At 37.5% G+C, this 27,489-nt stretch overlaps 1 protein-coding gene across 1 annotated transcript in view; it reads left to right on the top strand.

Annotated features, from left to right (window-relative positions):
- The window catches only part of SNTG1 (syntrophin gamma 1), a 4,111,241-nt gene that overhangs the window by 1,520,510 nt on the left and 2,563,242 nt on the right, over window positions 1-27,489 (top strand). The window lies entirely within an intron of this gene.

The following is a 27,489-nucleotide window of genomic DNA, read 5'->3' as shown; positions in this document are numbered from 1 at the left end:
TAAAAGTTCACATATTCTATCCTTTAGTCTTCTGTTACTTTTGCCTATATAAAACGCATTACATTGTATGCACATGGCTATATAAATTATATTCATAGTATTACATGTACCATGACTCCTAAAGTAACATTTGTTTGATGTAATAAGATGTTTAAACGAAATTACAGTAAAAATATACTTACAAAAATTACAATTAAAGCATTTCTGTGTGCCATATTTCTTCATCATGTTGTTACTCAAGCATTTCTTTGGTTCTTTATAACATAACTGCAGTTTTAAATTAGCTTGGTTTTTATAGCCAAATGACAGTTGTTCCAATGGCACATTTTTAAAGTTGAGTATATGAGTCATAATATACCGATGTTTGCTAATTATGCCCTGCACTTTACTGGTATTAGCATCATATGGTAAGATACATCTAAATGCTCCTTTGTTACTATTTCTATTTTTACATTTACTGGAGTTATTACTACTCTCATTATGATGTCTTATATGGCCTTCAGAAAAAATAGGAAATATGGTTCTATCCAATTCTTGTTTCATTTCTACTGTCAACTTTTTATCAGTGTTTCGAGTTTTGGGATTTTCGATAATGTCAGCGTTCGTTTATCTAATATAGACCCTAGGAATCACATAGTAACTGTATAATGCAGATTCTATCTAACTGAATTTATGTTCTTTTTGTTCCCTGCACTGTGATAAAATGTTTGGAACTTTCACTCTTTTCCTGAATATTTGACTGCAGTAGAGTCACACCGGTTACCATTTGAAAGCTGAGGCAAACATAGTCTCTATATTTCCCTATATTTTCCTATCTGTGTGAAATATGTAATCTAAGTTTATATTCATGTGGTTGTAAAAACACAGCCTTGCTGTGTCTTACTGACTGGCTTGCAATTCAAGGCATTCTTGAATATCTTGTCATATTTGTATATGCTGGATATGTGATAAATGTGTGTATTTTATTAAAGCATTGTATGCATTGCAAATAATTGTTTTAGTGGTATACTTCACTGTTAATCTTGGAATTATCATAACTTTTCTCAAACTTGCCTCTTTTGTGACTCAGATGGCTGTGTTGATGAGACCACTTACCCACTTATCAAGATGGAAATAGATGATAATTTAAATAAATGCATGTGTCATGTGTCATTATGTGCTTATCATATGTATTGCTTTGATTGTTTAAAATGTATTTGTTGTATATCTTTATAGTTCCACATATATTTGTATGTCTACACACATGCGCACATAAAAGTGTCTATATATATATATATATATATATATATATATATATTGATATATATATATATATATATATATATATATATATATATATATATATATATATATTGATATATTCAGATATATATATATATATATATATATATATATATATATATATTATATATATATATATATATATATATATATTATATATATCTACACATACATACATACATATCTGTTGCTGAATTTGTGTGTCTCTCTGTTTATGTACAGACGTACACCCACCTGTATGTGTGATGTGTTGGTGGATATATATGTGTACATGCACACACTCATACACTGACATGCATGAAGTTTTTTGACTAAGGTGAAAGTATAGCTGCTCCTAACAGCATTCATCCTCACTGACCCTTTATTGCTAGTTTTACAAGTAACAGTTTTTTTCATTTGTCATATGCTACTTGACAAGGGTATTAAAAGTGTGACTTAAATTACAGGAATTAAAGACCCATAAGCTTAACCAGACTTAGCTGTAAGGTCTTGGAACGAATCATCATTGACCTTATACATAAGGACATAGGTGATCCCCAAACCCTTCATCGGACACAGCTTGATTTTGTAAAAGACAGGCCATGCCTATTAATCCTAGCCGACCTCTTCAAAAATGCCACCAGAGCCATAAATGAAGCAAAATATCTGCATACAACCTGCCTTGACTTAGCAAACGCCTTTGACACAGTCCCACATTTGGGCATCATTGATAAACTCTCCCAGTTGAATATCAACCCTTATGTTGTCAGGTGGGTTGCTAACTGGCTCACCAACAAATCACACTCAGTCAAAGTTGGGGACTTTATCTCAACCAGCAGAACTGTCAGCTGTGGAGTACCACAGGGGTCAGTGCTGGGCCCCCTATTGTTTGGAATAAACTTCTCAGAAGCTCAGCCAATCACTGAATCCCCAAACGATGTCAGTGTACTTCAAGAGGGGCTTACACCTATCAGTGGTTGGTGCCAAAGCTGTGGACTCAAAATCAGTGCTAAAAATGCATTATCATCCCCTTCGGTAAAAATTATATCCCTGCAGACTGTCATATAATAATACCTTAACATAACTCAGTAGTGAGAGACTTGGGAATGCAAGCTGACTGCAGCCTAAACTTTGACCACCATGTGTCTACTGTGGTAAGGAAGGCATTCTATGTTGCTCACCCCATTATCAAAGCTATTGCCTCAAGAGCAAAAGAGGTCATCTTAACAGAGAAAAAGGTCAAAACACCCCTGTACTCGACCCTTATCAGGCCAATAATTGAGTACAAGACTCCCTTTGGTATGTACCTTACAAGGCACCTGCAGCAACTTGAGAGGACTCTGAGACTTCTAACCAAGAAAATTACAGGGTCTCCACCACATGTCCTACACTGACACATAGAAGTCACCGTTGCGTACTGACTGCTTAGAGAAGACTTGTGCCTGGCCTGCAGATCAATCTCAGATCCAAACCTAATGGAAATGCTGCAGATCTAAAACTCAAATGGGATAAGGGTCACTTGCTCCAGGGAACTTAATATGGCCTTCAACATAAATAGGGCCTGCTGGAGAGACAGTAATGTCTCTCAGAGGTTACCACTCCTCTGGAATAAACTGCCAGTTCACATCATACAAAGCCCTCTATGACCCTGTTTGTGTGTAGCCTGGATGACTGGATGGAAAACCCTAAATTCCTTGCCTGGGATTTCACCTATAACCATCCTAGATATGGGTAGCCATTGCTAACTAAGATCTTGAGTTTAGGCTAGATCCTTTGTACTGGTTTCTCTAGAATTATATTGGGTACACACGGCTAGGCTTATAAAGACCTTTATGTCAATAGCGTAGTAACCACCAATTAACCTATCAAGTAACAAGAGTATTCTTGCCTTCAGGCATCTACATTTTTAGAGATCTTACTTGTGTGTTGGCACACCCTCAGACTGCACTGCATTTTTTTTCAGGATAACTGTTGCCATATTCCTAAAAAATTGGTGGGGGAGGTACTTAAGAAGAAGCAAACTCAGCAGCAGGTGGCCATGAGTAATTACATGTAGACATTAATTTACCATTACATAGTTGGAGTACTTCTTGGATATACAAAGAGAAGGCAAACAAGGTACTCCCAACTCAAAATCGGACATCATATGTATTGTTCAGGCAGGGAACAATCAGCAAAAAGGGTGAGGTGAAGAATAATTGGACATTTTACACTATGTTGCTTTCACAGTGTGCAAGAGTGGCACTGGAAACAGCACCAGTACCAGTGTGGGTACAGATTAATTCACAGTATCAGTGGACATATGAGAATAACAGATAATAAACATCCTCAGTACAGGTAATTAGGTGGCTTACAAAAGGGTACTACAGCAGTTTAGAGACAATAGGAAAATGCAAAGTTGCCCAGTTGTATGTCTCGTAGCAGTAAAACAATGTAGGGCATACACCTTGCTACTGTTAGAGGTTGATTAAAACAGGTTGAAGGCCACATTACACCTGGCAAGCAATCAGCTGGCTGCACAAAGGCATGGGGAGGTAGTGTGAGCCTTATGGGACAAACTCCAAAATATATGTCATCAGTAATACAGCAGATTGTTTTTCATGGCCTGTTGTTTATCAGCCCTATGTGGAGCAGATAGCTGGTTAAAATAAGAATATGCTAATGATAATTAGGAGAAACCTATGACTGATCAGGAGGTGAAGAACCAGTGGCTGGCTCCAGCCTCAGGAGCCACAGAATAGAATGTAGTACAATGCCTGCAACATTAATAAACACTGTGCCTATAACACAGAAGTCCACTCACACAGTTTTACCACAGAGTGGTACTTAAGAAGGAACAGTTTTCTGCCATGAGAAGGGTACCCTGCTTACCCAGCTTCAGGTGAAGGCTGTATTGAAGAAAAAGGTAGAGTGCTAAAGCTTGATCCCCAAATATATATATATATATACCACATGCTTAGTTAGATTCCACGCTCATTTAGCACAGAGGCAGCTTCTCGTGTGCAGTGGGCAAGGACATCATAGGAGAACATCAAGAAATATGGAAAATGGAAGTACATCACTTATGAAAGATAGCTGAAAAATAACCTCTTCTACCTCACCTAACATTATTGTCTTTTATTTGCAGAACCTGGGCATAACCCTTAAGACACACATTTCACCTTCCAATATTGCCTTTTGTGGACTGGAGCTTCCTGCATGTTTGATCACCTTGAACCCTGCTGCTGCTGCTGCTGCTCCTCTTCCTTGTGAATGGAGTGCACAAGTGTATGCTCAATTGGCTGATTGTTTTTCTAAGGGCAAAGACAAGCACACCAAGGGCTAGCCCCCACCACCCCTCACTCACATACCTTTTCTTACCCTCAGAAACCCATAGCTATCTCTGCAGCTATCTTTCCAATGAATATCCTATTCCCTAAAATAAAAATCCCTCCCTCCTACCTTCTTACATACAAAAACAAAGTGAAATATCTTAATACCTATCCACTAAGAATGAAACCTTATTATATCCCAAGTACCCTGCTCTCATCAGACCATAACACATTTTCCCACAAGCTTTGGGGAGACCTGATGTATTGTTTTGCAAAATTTAGCCGGGCCTGGGTGTTTTTCTGTGTAAGAAAAGGCTTCCGTCTTACAACACTACCCCATAGCCCAGACATATGGCGAATACGGGAGATTGTTGTCACATGTAGTACACAACCAGTACTTGCCAGAAATTCCTGCAGCTCCTTCAGTGTTGCTGTAGGTCTCTTGGCAGCCTCTCTGACCAGATTTCATCTTGTCTTTTTATCAGTTTTGGAGGGATGTCCAGCTCTTTGCAACGTCACTGTTGTCCCATATTTTCTCCATTTTTTGATGACTGTCTTCACTGTGTTCCATTGTATATCCAATGCTGTGGAAATTTTTTATACCCTTCTCCTGACTGATACCTTTCTACAATGAGAGCCCTTTGATGCTTTGTAAGCTCTCTATGAATTTGTGAATCATGGCTTTTGCTGTAGCAGGCAACTAAGTAAATGTCAGGAAAATCCTACAAGGACAGCTGAACTTTATTTGGGGTTAATCAGAGTTTCTTTAATTGATGGCAGGTGTGTACCCAATATGACTGAATGCTGTATTAGTTTAAGAGTGTACACACACAACAAAGTTTTAATTTAAGGGTGTGCACAGTTATGCAACCAGTGTATTGTAAGTTTTTTATTTTTTATATTTTTCCCCTAACAGATTTGTTACTTTTTCAATTGAATTGTACAGGTTATAAGTCACATTAAAGTTGGGAAAAGTTTGAAATGATTTATTGTGGTCTTATTTTTTATACAGCAAAAACATGGCATTTTAACAGGGGTGTGTATACTTTTTATATCTACTATATGTAGCTTCTATGTAACGTCCTAAGTTTTTGTAATACAATGCCTATTGCTCTTTAGATTTACAAACTTTCTTTTATTATAAAACAGTTTACTTCCTATGCTTTTATTATCATCCTTTTGTTTTTAGTGTAGTTTAATTTTGTAACTACTGTATGAGATCTGTTAACCACTTGTATATATCAATTGTTATTTAATGTTTTAATTGTTTTGTATAATTCAGAGCTTTTCTCCCTGTGCCTCTGCTGTAAAATGTTATGAGCTTAGTCAGACAGTCCCGGTCAACAAATGTAAAATAAATTATAATCCATCTCATTTGAATATCATTACTGTAAGGTTTAGCTTTACTCAGTGTACTATTTTTTCCCTTCAGAATATCCCCCACTGTATTTCTGTCCTGTAAGAGCACAGACTATATACACACATAACAAGGTACCTGTAAACAAACATAATTGTTTACTTTAATAAGTAATGAAAACAACACATAGACATGTGCTGTACTCTCCAAGGTACCACAAATTAAACTTATCCTCTGTTTGAAATAATTTAATTTATTCCCCTTATTTCTTTATTCAGCTGTTTATCTGTTTCTTTACTTATTAATTTCAGTTTGATAACTATATAAGTGGGAGGCTGACAGACCCTTTTTAATTAAAACCTGAGCTCCATGGTGCAAGACACAAGCAGAAAACTGTAAATAGAATAAAGAATTATACCATTTTCTGAAAGAATGTCAAACAGTTTGGCAAAATGCAGAGTGGAATCCAAGCAAGATGATAGTTGAAAAAATATAAGAAATGGAAATGAGGTCAAATTATAACTATCACTTTGCATGTAAGAACAGCATTATTGTTCATGTCTGAAATATTTGTATGTATGTACATATGTAAAATGTATAAATATAAATATGCTGTTTAACAGAGTGGCTATGTTAAGTATAGACAGATCTCTCCATTTTTATTTATTTATTTTTTAGTTTTATGTGTAATGGTGTTCTTTACACTAATGAATGTGTATTATAGATGTCTTGCATTGTTGTGACTCATCAGCAAATTGTTTCTTTGCCACAAAATATCACACTTGCTTTTATTTGAAATGTACACTGTTTCACTGTAAACCTATTAAATTATATCTAGCTATGCCTAGATATGATAGTTATATAACAGTCAATTAAATAAAACCATGACTTCACATGGAACCGGTGTGTCTGTTTGCTTGTTTATTTTGTAAAATAAATGAAACTGCAATTTCACATGGAATATGTGTGTCTGTTTACTTATCTATATATGTATAAAGATGTACTGGCTAGTTCTAATTAAAAACAAAAAGGTTTGTCTACTGTATAGGAATATACATGCAATAGCAGCCATTAATTTCTTGTGATTTCATGGCACTTCAGTTATAAATGAAGCCATACCTCTCAACCTTATAGTGCAGAGAAAGAGAAGCCTTGGCAGAAACATTTAATTGACTAAAGTAGTTACCAAAGGCCAAGATAAAAGAGTAGATGACAGTAACTGTACTTAAAAGTGTTACACGACAGCAATAAGGTACAAGTAGAAGACATAGTCCATATGACTTGAAGATGACTAGTTACTCCCCAGGAAATACCCTCTACCCCTTAACTCCCTACTGTTACTAAAGCACGGGTCCTCACTGTGCTCTCCAGAGCTGAACACACTACAGCAATGAGCCCTGATAATATCCAAGGATGTCTCATATTTAGTTTGAAAAATGACCCCTCAAGCCCAATAGAATGTCTATTCAGTCACAGTCTCCAGCCAGGCTTCGATCATAGGAAATGTAGGACTGCAACAGTCATCCCTCTGCATAAAGCTGGACCATCAACAGACCCAGGGAATTACAGACTCATAAGTTGGACTAGTCTTATATACAAGGCCATGGAAAAAGTTATAATGGCACTAATAAATACACAAGAAATCTACAAACACTGGACCAATTCTAGTTTGGGGTCGTCAAAGTTAGGTCATGCCTACTAAACCCAGTGGACTACCTTAAGAAGGCCAGTTGAGCCATGGATGATGGGCAGAAAAGCGCATACTGCCTACCTCAACCTGATAAAGGCATACAATACACTACCTCACTTGGGAATTATTGACAAACTCAAAAATTTAGATATAAATCTCTATGTAACCTGATAGATATTCAAATGGCTCATGGGTAGGACACATGAAGTTAGGATGGGGGAATCCACCTCCACCAATAGGCTTGTTACTAGTGGTGTTCCACAGGACTCAGCACTTGGACCTCTCCAGTTTGGAATACACTTCTCTGAAGTCATAGCAAATATGACCACCCCTGCAAATTACAACAGCGATAACACTCTCATAAAAGTAGACTTAGTGGTAAGGGACTTGATAATTCAGGTTGACAGTAACCTAAACATTGATCACCATGTGTTCACGGTGGTGAGAAAATCCTTCTATGTGGGGCAAGTTATAAGTTATGGCATGGCATCCAGACCTAAGGAGATCATAATTCCACAATCCTTATCCCTCATTAGACCAATAATAGAGTACTCTTCTGCAAGTACATGACCAGGCATGTGTAACAACTATAGTGGCCACAGACATTCCTCATTAAAAGAATAAAGGGTATAAATAACATGTCTAATGAGGAAAGCACTCAGTCACCTACAGACTACTGGGAGATGATCTATACCTAGCCTACAAGGCCTTCTCAGATCCAGCCATGATGGATATGCTACACATTCACAAAGCAAATAGCACAAGAATTACCCTATCTAAGAATCTAAACTGCGTCTGTGACATAAGCAAAACATGTTGGAGGAACAGATGTGTGTTTGCGAGATTACCCTTTTTCCTGGAAAAGACTCCCCATTTATGTGAAACAGAGCTCTTCTTTAAGCTTATTCAAACAACATTTTGGACCAACAGATGGGAAATCATAAATTCATCCCTGCTTGTCACCTGTGGCCTTTATGGACAGCAGCACCTTATAGAAGCCCAAAATTTCCAGATAGAAGATTTTCAAAAAGATTAAGAGACAAATCTGAGGAAACAAATATATTTGCAGAAAAACTGTCAAAACCTTCAAATGCATTTTTGAGTTCATTAATACAATAGATCCATGAAAACCATTATATAGACAAAAACCTTGGGCCATTTGGAAAAAGTAGCAACCAAGAAAGTACAAAAAAATGAAAAAAAAAAAAAAACACCACCTAGAGATTTTTGAAAGGCATGAAAAATATACATGGACATGGGAAAGAAAGTAATCTGATTTGCTGAAATATTTATGCAAAGGAGAAAGCCAAAGCAATCAATACGAGAAAGCATCTCCAAGTATATTTGAAGAAAAATACACAGAGTGTATCCAGGTATGGAAACTTTCGCCACACAAAAAAATAAGATCACCAAGAGGGAATGTAAAACAGAAGATTAGTACAGTAGGAGTTAAACAAATATTAGTTGAAGTTATGGAATACTTCCAACGCGAAGGATTTAGTGTAAAGAGTTTAACATAGTTTATGTCACAGCTTGATGGAAGAATTAGCACCCACAGTAAGGAAAACAGAAAGGAAGAAATATGGCTGTGGGAAAATATAACAACATTAATATGGTTCAATATGTATGCAAAGGACAGGGCAAAACAAATCACTACAAAAAGTGTCACCAGAGACAGTTGCAGAGAAATAAAGGCAAATGCTTCCAGATATACAAAATTCCACAATACAAAAAATAAATAAATAAGAAAACAAAGGGAGGAAGTAGAAAAAAGCATTAGTAATGTGGAAGTTAAAGACATGGAAATTGATGTTATGGATTACCTGAGATTTAGTGTAGAAAATCCTACAGTGGTAATGTCAAAGCATGATGGAACAATGAGTCTTAACAGAGTAAGGAGAAACAGGTGGAACAGGAAGCATTTGATCACTTCCCACATAAGAAATGAGTACAAAAGTTCAGTTGGAGTTGCACAGCAAGGGAAGGCACAAGAAATATTGGCAACATACCTCTCAACTGTCCCTGATTTTCAGGGGGATCTCCCTTTTTTTGAGATTTTTTTTCTGTTCCTCTTTCTTAATCCAAAAAAACTACTTTTGGAGGAAAGGTGAAGGTGACATGAAATATGATAATGAAATATGATTATAGACTTCTTTTATTTTCTTTTCTAAAAAATGATGTTATTTCATATTCTGTCAATGTTTCAAATTAATAGCACTTATATTTTAAAAGTTTCCCTGTGTCCCTGATTGTCCTTGACTTTTCCCTGATCGTCCCTGATTCTGTCTCTGACACAGTCAATGTTGTGTAGTAATAGACAACTGAATTCCTATATGAAAAAGCAATATGTGATGCAGGATGCAGATGAAGAGAATATGCCACAGGAAGGTGTTCAGGAACTTTCTGTGGAGTCTCTGCAGGAAATGGAGAGCAAAGGTAACAGCTACTTTACTTAATAGAGATGGATAGACTTTTGATCAATGAAAAAACCTATTACAGAAAGGCAATAAGACCCAAAATGTTAGAATTCAGATTAAACAAATGAACACAGTAATTAAATCTGTCAACAGAAATTTGTGTAATTTAACAGACGTAAATAGGCTATATTAACTTGCAGCTAAATAACAGATAAAGTCTTACCACAAAAACACAGGACAATAAGGGAAAGGAAGGGAAGAAATCAAATGCCATCATGTAAGTACTGAATAGAGAAAACTATAAAGCATTTAAGACAAGAAGTGTTACTGTTAATAGAGTACAGCAGAGGGAACAGATCAAGACCAATACTCAGATATGACAAAAGCAATGCACAGTATCAGAACAGATCAGGATCTATTGTGTACTATCTCAAATTATAGACTGCAAATATCAGCATGGGCAGAAAAACTTAGAAGATATGCAGATAAATATAAAGGAAATTTACAAAATAAGTAATTTATTGATGACCCAAAAAACTCAAAATCACGGACTAAAACTAAATACCAAAACATGCATTACTGTATCTTTTGGGAAATCATCTATACCTGGGAACTACCACACTGGCAATATACACCTAAGACTTGACCCAGTTGTTCAGGATTTGGGCACTTATCTGGACAGTGACTTAACTTTTGGCCAATATGTGCCTGCTGTTGTAAGAAAGTCCTTCTATATTTTACAGATTATAAACAAAGAGATTGGGTCTAGATCTAGGGATGTCATTGACCCCCCTTTACTGAGATTTCATTGGGCCAATCATTGCATATAATGCCCCTTTTGACATGTATCTGTTTAGACACATGCAACAACTGGAGATCCCACAAAGATACCTTACTAAAAGGATACAAGGACTAAACAACAGGTCCTACATGGACCGACTGAAATCCCAGCCACTCTACATGGTATCCTAAATACTCCAAAGATGTGACCTTTGTCTGTCATAGAAGGCATTCTCTGACCTATTACTAATGGATTTACTGCACATCGGTGTCATATTGCATCAGAAATACTTTGCCTAGGTGTCTAAACCTTTAATAGAACAGTTTGGAGGGACAGGTTTATTTCAGAGGATACTGCTGCTGTGGTACAGACTCCCCATCAACATAAAACAAATTTGATCCCTGCCCATTTTCGAGTGCAACTTAGAGATATGGATGGGAAAACAATTTACCCCAGAAGTTCCCCATGGGTTACAAATGGGCAGATGCAGCTCATAAATGATTTATTCTAGGCATGGGTAGACTCAGATTATCTAGGGTATGATCCAGAGGGAATATGAGAGGTGGCCTGAGATACAGCACACAAGGCCGGAGATAGCTGACTTGATAACCCCAGTAAGCTGCCCTGCTATTCATTTCAACCCAAAAGGTGAATTTAAAGTGTTCATTATTTCCTCTATATATATAGATCAGGCCACTTGTGATTTATTGGCTAGAGGTATGTCCTTTGTTCCAGCAAAATCTATGGATGTGAGCAACACCATAGTAGATCTAAAACAGTTTGTAAGAAAATTTAATTTGAGTATAATGTTCCATAATGTGGAATATACCAGAAATCCATTGTACATTTCTAGCACCTAGAATCCCCCACTTCATCCATCCTTACAGTTGTTTGAAAACCTACGTGAACTAGATTTTCTGAATTTGGATGGCAGAAAGTTTAAAAATAAAACATACAATATGTCCAAAGAGGAATATGATTGTTTACAGAAATTGAAGTCTAATGGTGAGGTGGGAATCATGAAACCAGATAAAGGTGGAGGTGTGGTGATAATGGATATCAATTTGTACAATGCAAAAATGAAAAGGATATTAGATGGAAAAACATATAAAAAAGTTTCTTTAAATGAATTAAATGGAGCTTACAGGAGGATTAGAGGTGAACTCAATTATTTATGTATTGAAGGTAGTATTACCATCGATGAATTGAATTACATGAATGTAACCCACCCAAGGACACCCACCATTTTTGGCCTGCCTAAAATCCATAAAGACCTTAATGACCCCCCCAATAACACCCATTGTGGATGGTCGAGGATCTATTACACAACCTATTGCTAAATACTTCGATTTACAATTGAAGGAGATATTGGAAGGTGAGGCCCACTTATGTAGAGACTCATGGGATTTTTTGAAAAGAATAAACAGTCTTGATTATACCGACACAGGAGTATTTATAACCATCAATGTCAAAGATCTATATACAGTCATACCACACAAGTTAGGTATTGTGTGGTTTGTGACTATTTTATGGAAAAGGGAATAGCCCACAGCAAGGTTAATGTTTATGAAGACTGTCTTGTACAACAATTTTATCTTATTTAATAATGACTCTTATCTACAATTGGAGGGTGTGTCTATGGGATCGGCAGGTGGGCACCTTTACGCTAATGTCGTAATGCTTCAATGGGAAATCAAATTTCAAATCCCCTTATTTCTCATTTTGTAAGTGTTACATGTGGTTTTTGGATGGCATTTTTATTTTTTGGACAGGGCCCCTTGAAATGATTTATCAGTTTTTAGATTATGTGAATAGCTCGACAATCTTTTTGAAGTTTACCTATACTATTGGTGCTGATGAAATTTCATATTTAGATATCAAATTAATGTAAGACAGGGAACAGAAAGTACTCAAATCAGAATTTTTTAGGAAATCCGCATTCTCCAACAGTTATTTACATTATGAAAGTTTTCACCCTTACAAACAAAAAAAAGCTATGGTTAAAGGGTAGTTAGTAAGGGCTGCATGCATGGTTACACTTTTTAACAGCTTCTTGGATTAATGTGATAAGTTGAAAGGCATGTTTATTTGCAGGGGTTACCCATCCAATTTAGTGAATGAGGTTATGCTGGAAGTTATAAACAAGCAGGAAAGGGGACATTTTTTACCTATATTAAACCAATTTGATACTGACATGAATATTAATACTGAAAACACAGGAATTCCCACCTTTCCCAATGACGTTAGTCCTAACTGTCTGTATTGTGTTGAATCTAAGACACAAAAATTTAACACTGCATTTCTGACAACTTTTAATAGTTCCAGTAGGAATATTGCTGATATACTCTTCAAGAACTGGTTGATAATATAGCAATAACCCACGCCTGGGTGTGTAATGGCTGGATTACCGGTTTGGCGTGGTTTGGTCGAGTCGAAGCCTGAGGGACAAAACAACACAATAAATCAAAAATCCAGCTAACATTATTGAGTGAATTATCTTATATTAATGAAAGAGAAATAATTACTTTCTTAAATAATGGCGTCTTAAATAATGGCTCTTTTGCTGCCCTTCTGCTGATGTACTGGTTCATGTCGGTTCTGATGTACTGCGCATGCCTCCTGTGTACATCATCATGCAGGCTTCAAAAAGCAACGAGGCAAAATCTCCGTTAAATTTTCTCGTCTCGCTATATTAGGCTATGTTAAATGGGAGAAATCAGTTTAACAATGCGAGATCTCGTAAACTCGTTTTTAATTTTGCTTATTTTAAAAATTATAAGAAACTTAGCTAACACTTATAGCGAATTCGCAGCGAGGAGATATTTAACTATTACAATGTCACTAAACTAGGAGTTTAACGTTTAACAACATGCGACACTTTTAAAAAAAAGCTCCGTTATCTTTAAAGCTTTTTAAATCTTTGGATTATTCCGAACTCTTTTAATCAAAAAGTCCGAAAGTCCGAAATTTGACCTAAGTCCCTTTGTTTGATGACCTTTTCGAGAGTATTGCGATTTAAGCTGGAACGCAGCGCGTTATTAGGCTGGTATAATGGTTAATAATAAGGACATTAGATAATCTGTGAGAGAAAAACCCAGTGTTGTTTATAGAAAGGGAAAATGCCTAAAAATTATTCTGGAAACCACCCAAAGGGATGTTTAAGTGGGTCTTTGAGTAAGTGTGGAAGTTGTAACTATTGTCCATATGTTAAGGAAGGCTCTAGTTTCAATATTAATAATACAACTGTAAAGTTAAATCAGAAGTATTCATGTAATACTGAAAAAATAGTGGATTGTGCATTTTGCTCAAAATGTCCCTGTTTTTATATTGGAAAGACAGAGAGGAAGTTCAAGAATTGCATATATGAACATCCCAGGGACATAAGGAATACAAATGTAAAAAATGCATTGGCAAAGCATTGTTTAGAATTTGTGGACCATAATTTTAAATTTGTTATTATTGAGGTCCTTATCCCAGATAAAAGAGGTGGTCCCTGGTCACTTATATTAGAAAAACATGAAGCCTTATGGCAATTGAGAACAAACGCCATACAGTGGCCAGGTCTTAATTCGTTTTCACAGTCCTGCTTCTTAAAGTTGAAAGCTCTAGGCAGATAAATTTTAATGTATCAGATGCATTTTATATAGCTTTTAAGGTTTTTATGGATTTAATGGGTTTTAATTAATGCTTTTTATGGTATTTATTTTGTCATGATTCCTGTATATATAATGATTATTTACTATAATTTATTTCATTTTGTAATTTTACTATATTTATGAATGAGAACTGTAATTTAGCTTTAATTCTGTCATGCATATGTAATGTACTGAGTGTGCTGGTAGGCTTGTTGTACTAATTAGGGGGCGTAGTCCTGATGTCATAACTGATTAGATTTTATATAAAAAATGGTTTATTGTCTATTTTGGTTATCTGAAGAAATCTCTGAATTAACAGAGACAAAAGCGTTTATTTGATTGTGCAATTTTAACCTGTAAGGAATAAATGGCTTTTACTTGTGCTACAGCATAATATTGTGGTCCCTTACTCTGCTTGTGCCTTTTCTTTTCTATTGGTGTGACCTTTCGTACTTTTAGTGGATGATCCCAGTTATTTTCATTATGGGTAATATGTCATGTTCAACCATGGGACAGGTAAGGCTAATCTACAACCAAGTGGGATAGGTTATTTCAAACAAAAAAGGGAAATTAGCTAGATAAAGTGGCCTGCAAGAGCAGCTAGCCTAGTACTTACCTTACCTCCGAACCAATAATCTTACATTTCACATGCACATACAAAAATGCATAAAAAACTCACCAAAAACTTGGAATGCTATAGAGATCAAAATCTTTATCACAACACAACTAAAGTGACACTTGCCACTACTTAGCACCACCCCTCACTAGTTTAAGGAGCACCCATTCTTAGTAACTTCCACGAAGGACATAAAGCACAATTTGAGCAATGCTATAATAAAGTGGCTAAATTTACAGCAAATGCCCCTTTCAGAACTCACTGCTGTATAGCACTGAAAGCCTAAATTGGTTAGAACTACCCCTTCAACTAACATATACAGAGCTTCTTCCCACCGACAACTTTAGCTAGCTATCATTTGCTTGACTAGCACTAAATGCCATTCTATACAACTATGTTCGTACTCTGTTATGATTCAGTGAGGAAAATCCTTTCTCTCCACAACCCTATCAAATCTACAGGGCATGCTCTATATTTGTACCATGTTGCAAATGCATGGAACTCCCTGCCTATATCCATCCGGTCAATACCCTCTCCCCAGCCCTTCAAAGCCATTGTGAAATAGTTCTTAGCCAAAATCTGTCTCTGCTTTTGCTCGACCTCAGGATAACAATATTCCTAAATATGAACAAGTTCCTAGTCATAACTTACACCTCCTTACTCCCCATTTTCATTTACTTCTTAACTTTCTCTAAATATGTAATAACTTACTATTTCCCTAACTTCATATTGCAATTCCTGTATTCCTGTACCAGTTTAACTTTAACTTCTAGAAACTGTCTAAAATTTCTCTAATAATTATATTATTGGGGTCTATAATATGTCCTCAAAAATGCAGTTCAGTGAATGCCATTTACATTGAAAATACCAGTCAGTGAACCTGCTCTTGTGGGGGGGCTGTGCTACCCCTCCCCCGCTAATCATATATACCAACTCTGAGATCGCATTGCAGTGAGAAAAGGCCAAATATTCCGATCTTCACTGTAACGTGATCTCACTATGAACAGTTTGAACAGTATGCTAAGAGTGTTTTGGAGGTGAAAAGAGTGTCGGATACAGTGCTGTTTATGAAGCTGGAAATTGATGGTGTAATGATGAATGTTATTAGTGCATATGCTCCACAAGTTGGGTGTGCGATAGATGAGAAAGAAAAATTTTGGAGTGAATTGGATGAAGTGGTGATGACTGTACCCAAGGGTGAGAGACTGGTGATTGGAGCAGATTTCAATGGGCATGTTGGTGAAGGGAACAGAGGGGATAAGGAAGTGATGGGTAGGTATGGTGTTAAGCAAAGGAATGCAGAAGGTCAGATGGTAGAGGATTTTGTGAAAAGGATGGACATGGCTGTGTTGAATAAGTATTTTAACAAGAGGGAGGAGCATAGGGTGACATACAAGAGTGGGGGAAGATGCACACAGGTGGATTATATCTTATGTAGAAGGACCAGTCTGAAAGAGATTGGAGACTGTAAAGTGGTGGCAGGAGAAAGTGTAGTTAGGCAGCATAGGATGGTGGTTTGTAGGATGACATTGGTGATCAAGAAGAGGAGGATGCATGTGAGGGCAGCACCAAGGATCAAATGGTGGAAAATGAAAAATGGTAATTGTGAGGTGATGTTCAGGGAAGAGTTAAGACAGGCACTGGGTAGCAGAGAAGAGTTACCGAATAGCTGGGTAAATACAGCAGAGCTATTAAGAGAGATGTCTAGAAAGGTGCTTGGTGTGACATCTGGAAAGAGGAAGGAGGACAAGGATACCTGGTGGTGGAATGAAGAAGTAAAGGAGAGTATACAGAGAAAGAGGTTGGTGAAGAAGAAGTGGGATTGTCAAAGAGATTAAGAAAGTAGTCAAGAGTATAAGGAGATGAGGTGCATGGCAAAGAGATACATGGCAAAGGCTAAAGATAAGGCATATGATGAGTTGTATAAAAGGTTGGACACTAGGGAGGTAGAGAAGGACTTGTACCGATTGGCTAGACAGAGGGACCGAGCTAGGAAAGATGTGCAGCAGGTAAGGGTGATAAAGGGTAATGAGGGAAACGTACTAACAAGCTAGGAGAGTGTGTTGAGCAGATGGAAAGAGTACTTTGAGGGGCTGATGAATGAAGAGAATGAAAGGGAGAGAATGTTGGATGATGTGCGGATAGTGAATCATGAAGTGCAGTGGATTAGCAAGGAGGAAGTAAGGATAGCTATGAAGAGGATGAAGTACGGAAAGGCTGTTGGTCCAGATGACATACCTGTAGAATCATGGAGGTGTTTAGGTGAAATAGCAGTGGAGTTTTTAACTAGATTGTTTAATGAAATCTTGGAAAGTGAGAGGATGCCTGAGGAATGGAGAAAACGTGTTTTTTTTTACCAATTTTTAAGAATAAGGGTGATGTGCAGAGCTGTAGTAACTACAGAAGGATTAAATTGATCAGTCACAGCATGAAGTTATGGGAAAGAGTAGTGGAAGCTATGTTAAGAAGGGACATGATGATTAGTGATCAGCAGTATGGTTTCATGCCACGAAAAAGTACTACAGATGTGATGTTTGCTTTGAGAGTGTTGATGGAGAGGTACAGAGAATGTCAGGAGTTGCATTGTGTCTTTGTGAATTTAGAGAAAGCATATGACAGGGTGCCTAGAGAGGAGTTGTGGTATTGTATGAGGATGTCGGGAGTGTCAGAGAAGTATGTAAGAGTGGTACAGGATATGTACGAGGGTAGTGTGACAGTGGTGAGGTCTGCGGTGGGAGTGACGGATGTGTTTAAGGTGGAGGTGGGATTACATCAAGGTTCTGCTCTGAGCCCTTTCTTATTTGTAATAGTGATGGACAGGTTGACAGACGAGATCAGACAGGAGTCCCTGTGGACTATGATATTTGCAGATGACATTGTGATCTGTAGTGAGTGTAGGGAACAGGTGGAGGAGACCCTGGAGAGGTGGATATATGCTCTAGAGAGAAGAAGAATGAAGGTCAGCAGGACTAAGACAAAATATATGTGTGTGAATGAGAGGGAGGGTAGAGGAATGGCGAGGATGCAGGGAGTAGAGTTGGTGAAGGTGGATGAGTTTAAATACTTGGGATCAACAGTTCAGAGTAATGGTGAGTGTGGAAGGGAGGTGAAGAAGCGAGTACAGGCAGGATGGAGTGGGTGGAGAAGAGTGTCAGGAGTGTTTGTGACAGACAAGTACCAGTAAGAGTGAAAGGGAAGGACTACAAGAGGGTAGTGAGACCAGCTATGTTATATGGGTTGGAGACGGTGGCATTGGCAAAAAGGCAGAAGTCAGAGCTGGACATGGCAGAGTTAAAGATGTTAAGATTTGCACTGGGTGTGACGAGGGTGGACAGGATTAGGAATAAGTATATTAGAGGGTCAGCCCAGGTTGTAAGGTTTTGAGACAAAGCCAGAGAGGCAAGATTACGTTGGTTTGAACATGTGCTGAGGAGGGATGCAGAGTATATTGGGAAAAGGATGCTAAGGATGAAGCTGCCAGGTAACAGGAAAAGAGGAAGGCCTAAGATAAGTTTTATGGATGTGGTGAGAGAGGACATGCAGGTGGTTGGTGTGACAGAGCAAGATGCAGAGGACAGGAAGAAATGGAAACAGTTGATCTGCTGTGGTGACCCCTGATGGGAGCATCCAAAAGAAGAAGTAGCTGTCAGTTACAGTCATCTGTAAGAACATTATCTGAAATACCATAATGAAATTCAATGCCAGAATGCCTGTTGGAGTATATTATGATCAACTCACATACATGATTATTGAATACGCAGTAATAGTACACTGTGTTTGTGGGTTCTATTATTCTTCATTCTGTGTGACTGTATATGTATAGTAAAACACTGCAGTTGGAGATATAGGTACAACACTCTACAGTGGGTATACATTGTTATTCTACTAAGTGAATCAATATATTATAGACCATTTTAGTCATGATCTAGGTCACAAGGTAATAAGTAAATGCTTTAAATACTGGCAGTTTGGAATTCTGATTTAGAAAGACTGTGTTTTAGAGGAGGGAAGAAACTTATGTTCCTTGAGCAAAATCGTGTAGACTAGGAATAACATGCAGATAGTAATGATACCTTTATTAAAACCCAGATCCATGAGGTGGAATCCTTAACCACTGAATCATACCTGACAATAGTAAAACACTTTGGTGGGAAGCAAGATAGCATTACCGCTTGGTTCACATGCTGAATTATGCTGAAGAATGCACAGTACAAGATGTACAATTTCTAAAAACATACGTAGTTTAGGACAGTGGAACAGCTGAATGTAAGGTGTTTTTCTAAAAACATATGTAGTTAAGGACAGTGGAAATACTGAATGTAAGGTGTTTTTCTAAAAAAGTACTTAGCTTAGGACAGAGGAAATTAGCATACCTTGTCACTCAGATGTGCGATGACCTTCCAATCAATGTGGGCATGCCCTAATCTGTGCAGAACCACCCGCATTGTACTACACTGGAAGATTACCCAGCCATCTCCTACAAACCTGACTCCCTCTCCAGATGACTTGCACAGACCCTACAGAACAGCTTAAACAGTAGAATATCACCACTATCTACAAAACTTACTCCAACATTCAAGTCACCTATGGCAAATCATGACAGTCATTTATAATCCCACTGTTACCAATCACAAAAAGTATAATTCTTAAAAAAAGTAGTAATTTAATAAAAAAAAAATGGCCGACTAACCTCTTATCCAGCCTTCCCTTATGTCTGTGAGTTCCACAGCTGAGTGTAATTCTGTATAGTTTCACACTTATTATTATATAAAACAGCATACCCACCCCCAAACAATTAAGCCAATCCTTGTCTCTCCACATGATGCACCTAGACAATATGTGACTTTTTCTACTTTGTAATGAATGCATGAATAGATTACACTGCTTAACACATTCAGATAACTACTTACATTGAAATGCATAAGACATTTAAAACAGCTCAGCATTTAAACCTCTCATTCAATGAAATGAAAGTCAGTACCAAGCAAGAAACTAATGCACTTAGCGCCTCAAGTTGGATAGGATCATTTTCACCTCTGATGGCACCCACTGTTTAATCCAATGTCCAAGATAAGAAACACTTAACACAAAGCCAAGAATGCCTATAACAATTTTACAATAATTAACATGCAAACCAATACACTCAGGCTTCTCTTACCAGTAACTGAGAATTATGTAACTATTTTTATATGTGTAGTCAATGTTTTAGTTAAGGTAAGAAACTTAAAGGAACTGTAAATTTTTCAGTGGAGATTGATATCTGTGGAAAATGATAATAAAGCTATGTATACAGCTTTAATTCCCCTGTGTATAAGATAGACTTGGAACAGCTATGAAAAAAGAAATTTCAGTGAAAACCTGGGGAACCACAAATATCAGCTGCCCAAGAGGAGAATTGTAGAAACAGAGGTTGGGATAAAGGCAAACACATTCATTTTAATGGTGCACTTCTGCAAGAACCAAAACCTGTAAATGTATTAGTTGGGTTAAACTTACAGAAACTGGCATCTCAAGATGGCTTGAAACACAAAGGCAAAAGGTATTTTGACTGATATACTTTTAATTTTTTTTTTAGTCATCATGTAAACATGTTATGGTCTTCAAATGCACTCACAAGTGCACATACTGTCTATAAAAATACCACGCATAAACCTTTTGTCAAAGTCTTCTAGACACACTGTAAAAGATCTCAGCCTTCAGTGCAGACATGACAGCACATACTCCTTCTGTTACTCCCACATACTGCAACTCCATACAGGTCACCCAAGAGTCACCAGGGAAGCAGACCTAAGCATGTTATGCCCGCTAACTCTGCTTCCATACAAACTTAGTCAAATGTCATAGGCTCTTAAGAGTTTCAAATCAGTTGAACTGCAAGGACATTTTAGCTTTCCCAGTGCCCACCCTTAGGCCTTTCCTCCTTTTTTGATAAGGGCCAGGCCATTCATATAAGGATGAATTATTCAATGCCAACCAGTTATCTTTTTTAAAGACAGACAGTGTGTCACACTGTTTAACTTAGAGACTTAGTTTGTTCTAAAGAGGTGGGTAAGCACTGTGGTATAAATCTATCCCTCCACCATGTGCATTTATTTGTTGGAGTGGATTTACATTTATGGTCCTATAGCTGGGCTATTTGGTTAATGGATGTATAAGAGTTTTTAGACTACTAGATCCATTGTAACTAGCAAAGCCTCCATGCTCCACCTTAGTAACACATGATAACGCTGACCTTAACTCTAACCTGCATCTTAAACTTAAAAAAAAAAGCTATTCCCATAACACTACCACTACAGAAGACAGTTGGGACTCTCATCACAGAAGTGCGCATGGGCACATACAAGCACACTAAATCTATCCCCTAACCCTAAACATGCACAATTGTAAACACTTAATTCATCCCCTTACCTGACCCTTACTCTAACCCTAACCCATACACATTAGGAAACAGACACACACACCTTCTACACATCCCTCTTACCTGTTGTAATGAAGCATACACCCAGCGTCTGTTTGATAAAGTGGACATTTAACCAAAAAACACCAACTTCTGTCTGTCCACCAAAGCAATCATCTACAAATTAGAGCCACTATGAAGAATATGAAGACATAATAACTTGTGTGTGTGTGTTTTGTGTTTGTATGTGTGTGTGTATATATATATATATATATATATATATATATATATATATATATATATATATATATTATAAACATACAAGATATGGTAGAACTGAAAGATACCTATGATAACACCGTTGGCAACACTGACAGTTGGAACAGAATGTGTGTGTGTGTGTGTGTGTGTGTGTGTGTGTGTGTGTGTGTGTGTGTCCGGCATTCCAAAATGCCAACAACCATATGATCGGCATTTGAAATGTCGAACATATCAATTAAGTAAAAAGAAATATAACTTACTTTCACAATGCTAGTAGGGGGGCTCCGCCCCCTGCACCCCCCCTCCCCAATAACTTTAATATACCAACTCTGATATAGCACTACAGTGCAGAAATGGAAATCTTTCCATTCCACACTGTAGGGAGATGCCGGTTCCCCATGTTCGACCTTTCAAATGTCGATCATATGGTGTTGGCCATATGGTTGTTGGCATTTTGAAATTTCGACCATGTCAAGGGAACCCGTATATATATATATATATATATATATATATATATATATATATATATTATAAACATACAAGATATGGTAGAACTGAAAGATACCTACGAGATTTGATTGACATAGATTGAAGGGTAAGTATTTAATATAGCACACAGCGACTTACAATATGGATTCATTTAAGAACCTGGGTATATTAGTAGATAAAGCTTTGATTTTTTTTTTTTTTTTTTTTTTTTTTTTTATCATATCAGCAAATTGGTTAATGATACATTTTTAAAACTATAGACTGTAAAAAAAAATAAACAATTAATAAAGTCTAGGAAATCAGAAATGATAGACTGTAAGTTGCACTTGGACCCAAATTAGAATATAGAATAATAGTTTAGAAATCTTATAATAAAATTAGCATGAGTAAATTGTAAAGAGCGCAGTGAAAACATACCAAGGGCATTTATAGATATGAAAGTTTAAGTTATTACAAATGATTGAATATTTGAAATTTTCACTCCATCTCATATTGCTATTTAAGTGGAAAACATAGTATAGAGTAATCAAAGACAACTGCCTCAATGGATGTTTGGAGTTATCAAAGAGTAATAAAGAATCTTTAGAAGATCTGTCTAGAAGATGATACAGGAATTAGACATATATTAACTTGTTCTCTGTAAGACTGACTGACAAATGGAATACAATTTCTAATTATATTAAGGCAGCACTACTGCTGATTTTTTAAAAAGGTCTTCTTCACTTATATGGACTTGACTGTTCTGTTACATTTACAAGCCTGAATGGCAGTAGTGCCCATGTCTAACAAATTGTAATACAGTGAAAAAAACTTTGACAGAAACATTTCATTGGCTAAACTAGTTACTAAATGACTGGAACATGAATATTTACTCAGACATAAACTTATTACACAACAAAACTCATGTTTATTTTAGTTCATTGTAAGAACTGTTTACATTTAACAAAATGAGTGCACTCAATAAAACAAATAAAAGGTTTCTAACTCTCTAATCAATAAAAACGGGTCAGTTGCCATGAATACGAGCATAGCCACTACCTTTGTTACCATCTTAGTGGATATGGGCATCCTGAAGCAATGCAGAAATTGCCTCATGTTTAATGACAGCCAGTTAATTCTCAAACTGATATGGTATATGAGAAATATATTTACACAATGTCACTGGAGGCAAAGCTCTCACATAAAAGCACTCCTAATATCAATAAGGTTACCAGCAGTACACATGCTGCACCCATTACATACAATTTAAAGCAAACACATAGACCCACATATGCTGAGGCACTTAAATGTAATCTGCCTAAACCCCAAAGACCTCCCAGACAAAGTAGACATAACAAACCACCTCAGCAACCCTGAACACACTCTTTCAAAACAGCCACATTAACACACACAGCCACATCTTATGGAGCCTCTACTTCTAAGCCCATAAGACAAGCTACCATACAAACCAATATTCTAGTCATTAAAGACTCCATTGTGAGACACACTGATGTCTCTCTCATCAGGCTGAGAAAGGAGAAAGTCACATTCAGTTGCTTATCAGGAGCCAGGATCTGTCACATTACACATGCACTCAGGTCATTGAACCACAGGTACTGGTATACAGACATCATGGAGCTCTTGGAATACGTGTCCCAGGCTGGTATGAGACTAGCACTGAGTAGCATTTTACACTCTCCAAGAATGATGTTACAATATGAAAAAAAAGATGACTGACTATAATAATTTGATTATTTTCTGGTGTCATTCTAAGGGGGTGCAAGTTTTGTCAGCATGGAAGATGATGGTCAACAGACCACACTGTTTTGCTAGGGATGGTCTGTACCTCTCCCGTCTAAGCTTTTGAATATTAGCTAAAATATTGTCTTCCCCCCACAGTGCCTTTTTTAGGCAATGCAAAACTGAAAGTACTTCTGAAATAGCAAATCAAAACCAAGAAAATCTAAAGGTCTTACAGCTCATTGCTATGAGTTTAAAGAAAAACCTCACTGCTTAGAAGTTTTCTTTACCCTAAATAATGCTGATGTCTTTGTGGTCACTCAGATATAGTTTAAAGCCACAGGTACAGACTAGTTACTACACAGACAGGGACTAAAGATGGAGGGTCTCAATTTACATAATAAATATACCTCAGGGCTGGTCAATCAGGATGATGCACTTGAGCCTCTCCATGCTCAAATCACCACAGGTAAAATCCCATACCATTTTCCTGTAAGCTGTAGGCCTCCCTCTATGACCCAGAAAAGCCATAACATGCATTTAAGCTTACTGAAAATACTCACCATCCAACCCAATGCCATATTCATGGGTGACTTTAATTATTCCAGTATTAAATGTGAATCGTATTTGACACCAAACATACAGCCACATAAACTCTTAGATTTTGTAAACACAAACTACCTGGACCAGGCTACACCTCCATGGGTCACAACACCCATGAAGCCTACTTAACCAAACTAAAGACAACCCCAGTTTTTCCAAGCACACTGGTTATGGGGATTTCAATTATCCCACCATCAACCAGGAACCTACTCTACCCAAATTCGCTAGAACAAAACTTCCTTGACTTTGTGAATTCAAATGCCCTGGAGCAAATTGTCCATGCCCCAACCAGGGGAACAAACATTCTAGATCTCTGTACTACCAACAAGTCAAACAGGTGCACTGCTGTAACCGTTGGACACTCATTATTTAAAACCGACCACAAATTGGTCACCTTTGAACTGGCACTAATACAAGAACTCACAAAGGATGAAATCAGACAAAAATACTTCACCAAGGTAAACTATACCCTCCTAAGTGAAGGTGTAAATGCATTCCAAGCCCTACCCCAAGCTGAAAGTGGTAAATGTGCCACAGCATACACTTAAGCCCTGTACAATAAGTTGAATAAATGAATATACTCGGCTGTACCAGATAGAGTCAAAGCCAGAGCCCCAAGTAAAATCAAACTGCCATGGTGGACTTCTAGCATCAACAAACTCTACAATAATCTCAAAATGCTGATGTCCAAGAAAACAAAGACAAGGACCCAACCCTCCGCAGCCTTAACAAGCAAATAAGACAACTTGTCAAATTGTCCAAGAGCTCCTTTGAGAGAAACCTAGCAAGTACTGCCAAGACTGTCAAAAATGAAGGCCTGCAAGTGTCAACTCTTTTTTTGGATATGTCCAAAGCATTTGACACAGTCTCACACCAAATCCTGCTAAACAAACTAAACCAATATCATCTATCTAATTCCACTCTTACCTGGTTCCAAAGCTACTTAACTGACAGGTACCAAGCTGTGAAATGGGAAAATTCTCTCTCTCCTCAGCTGCCCATAACTATAGGAGTCCCGCAGGGTTCTGTCTTAGGACCACTACTATTCACAGTCTTCACAAATGACCTCCACACCTCCACACAGCATGCATCTATAATTCAGTATGCAGATGACACTACCTTAATCTGTGCTGCACAAAACATTCCCACCCTCCTGCAAACAACTCAACTAGCATTCTCTGACGTTGAAAACTACCTTACCAAAGCCCAACTTATCCTCAATCCAAAGAAAACTCAGCTTATGATTATAACCAGTTCTAACAAAAACACTAACAGTCAATTCACTATCTACTCTACAAATGCTACTCCAATTGCTCCAGTGGCACAGACTAAGCTATTGGGAATAACCATAGACTCCCACCTAAAATTTGATAGTCATCTGAACTTAACTATTAAAAAAGTACATGCCAAACTGGGGTTACTCTACTGTATCAAACCATTTCTTACCAACAACACAAGATCAGCCATTGCTCGCTCCCAACTTCTATCCACCCTACTCTATGCATCTCCCATTCTGACTAATCTCAACAAAACTGAACTAAGCAAAATGGAAGCTTGCTATAACAGAATTGCCCGCTTTGCTGCAAATTGCTCATATAGAACTCATCACTGTACTGCTTTGAGACAGCTCCACTGGCTTGAACTGCCCAACCTCCTAACCTACAATCAGCTCTGCCTCTGTCATTCTATCTATTACCTCCCCAATAAGTGTCCTGCCCTCAAAAACCTAGTACAACATTACTCAGCCAAAAGGCCTCTTAGATCATCAAGCAAACTACTACTAGAAGTCAGCAACAGCTACAATAGCTTTGGAGATGCACTATATAGTGCATTCAAAACGCATCATCCAAAGCCTCCTTTAAAGACCTCATCAGGCAACATCTTAAGGAAAGTTGTTAATGTACAATGTATCTACTGTACCTGTGTTCTATGTATGTATTCTACCTACATTCCAAAGTTCAGGCATTACACCACAAATTTATTACTTACCTTTATTTTTAAAATTAATATTTTTTTTTATTGTTCTCTCCACTGTAACTGTTTGTGCATACCACTGTAAAACATGTCTCTTGTAATTTGTGTGTATACTGATTATGTCTAAATAACTAAATGTGTCTGTAATTTTTCTTTGTGGAGCTTTTCTCTAAATAAAATAAATAAAATAAAAATAGCCATAATGCCTTTTACACCTATGTACGTAAGCTAAAGAGTAGGGCCCAAGCATGTGTAGAACTGGTGGCCAATGGTATCACACACACTGACACCACAGAGATAGTGAATATGCTAGTTGATAGGTTTTGTGAAGATTTCCCTCCCTTATCCCCTCCTAACTTACAACAGCCCCCCCCCCCCAAACTCCCCCCTACCATATATATCTAAAGAGCAGGTCCTCAAAGCCCTGTCCAAGGCAAAGAACATGGCCTCTATTAGACCATAGACATTCCAGGCTGTCTTCTAAACAGGCTAAAACATGAATTAGCATCACCACTAAGTACTCTTTTCAATCACAGCCTAACCACAGGATTTATTCCTATGGAATGGAGAACAGCTAAAGTCTACTCTTCAATGTTTCCCTTGGAACTAGATGAACGTTCAACTTAAGTACTCAAATCATTCACTTCTCATCCCTACACTTGCCCAAAACTCATAGCAAGCACTAATAAACCTTAGCACTAGACCCACATATACTGTAGAGAAGGACAAGGCTCTCTATTCAACCTTACCAGCCAATGAGTAAAACAGTTCACTGTACCTATCCAGGCATGTCCAAAGGGCAGTTTCAGGTGTACTCTCCAGTCCAACTGGTGAATCTGGACATTTTGAGGCAATGTTACAATTGCCTCATGTACACAGACAACCTTCTCCTCCTTCCACCAAACACTAATACATGCAAGAGATGCAATTATACAGCCAAACTGGAGGCTAAGCTCTCTCAACCCAAGACTGGACCAGG

The sequence above is a fragment of the Protopterus annectens genome, chromosome 3.part0 (assembly GCF_019279795.1).
Source record: "Protopterus annectens isolate FY-2018-M chromosome 3.part0, PAN1.0, whole genome shotgun sequence".
NCBI classification, from domain to species: domain Eukaryota; kingdom Metazoa; phylum Chordata; order Ceratodontiformes; family Protopteridae; genus Protopterus; species Protopterus annectens.
This window is presented reverse-complemented; position numbering and strand designations above follow the sequence as displayed.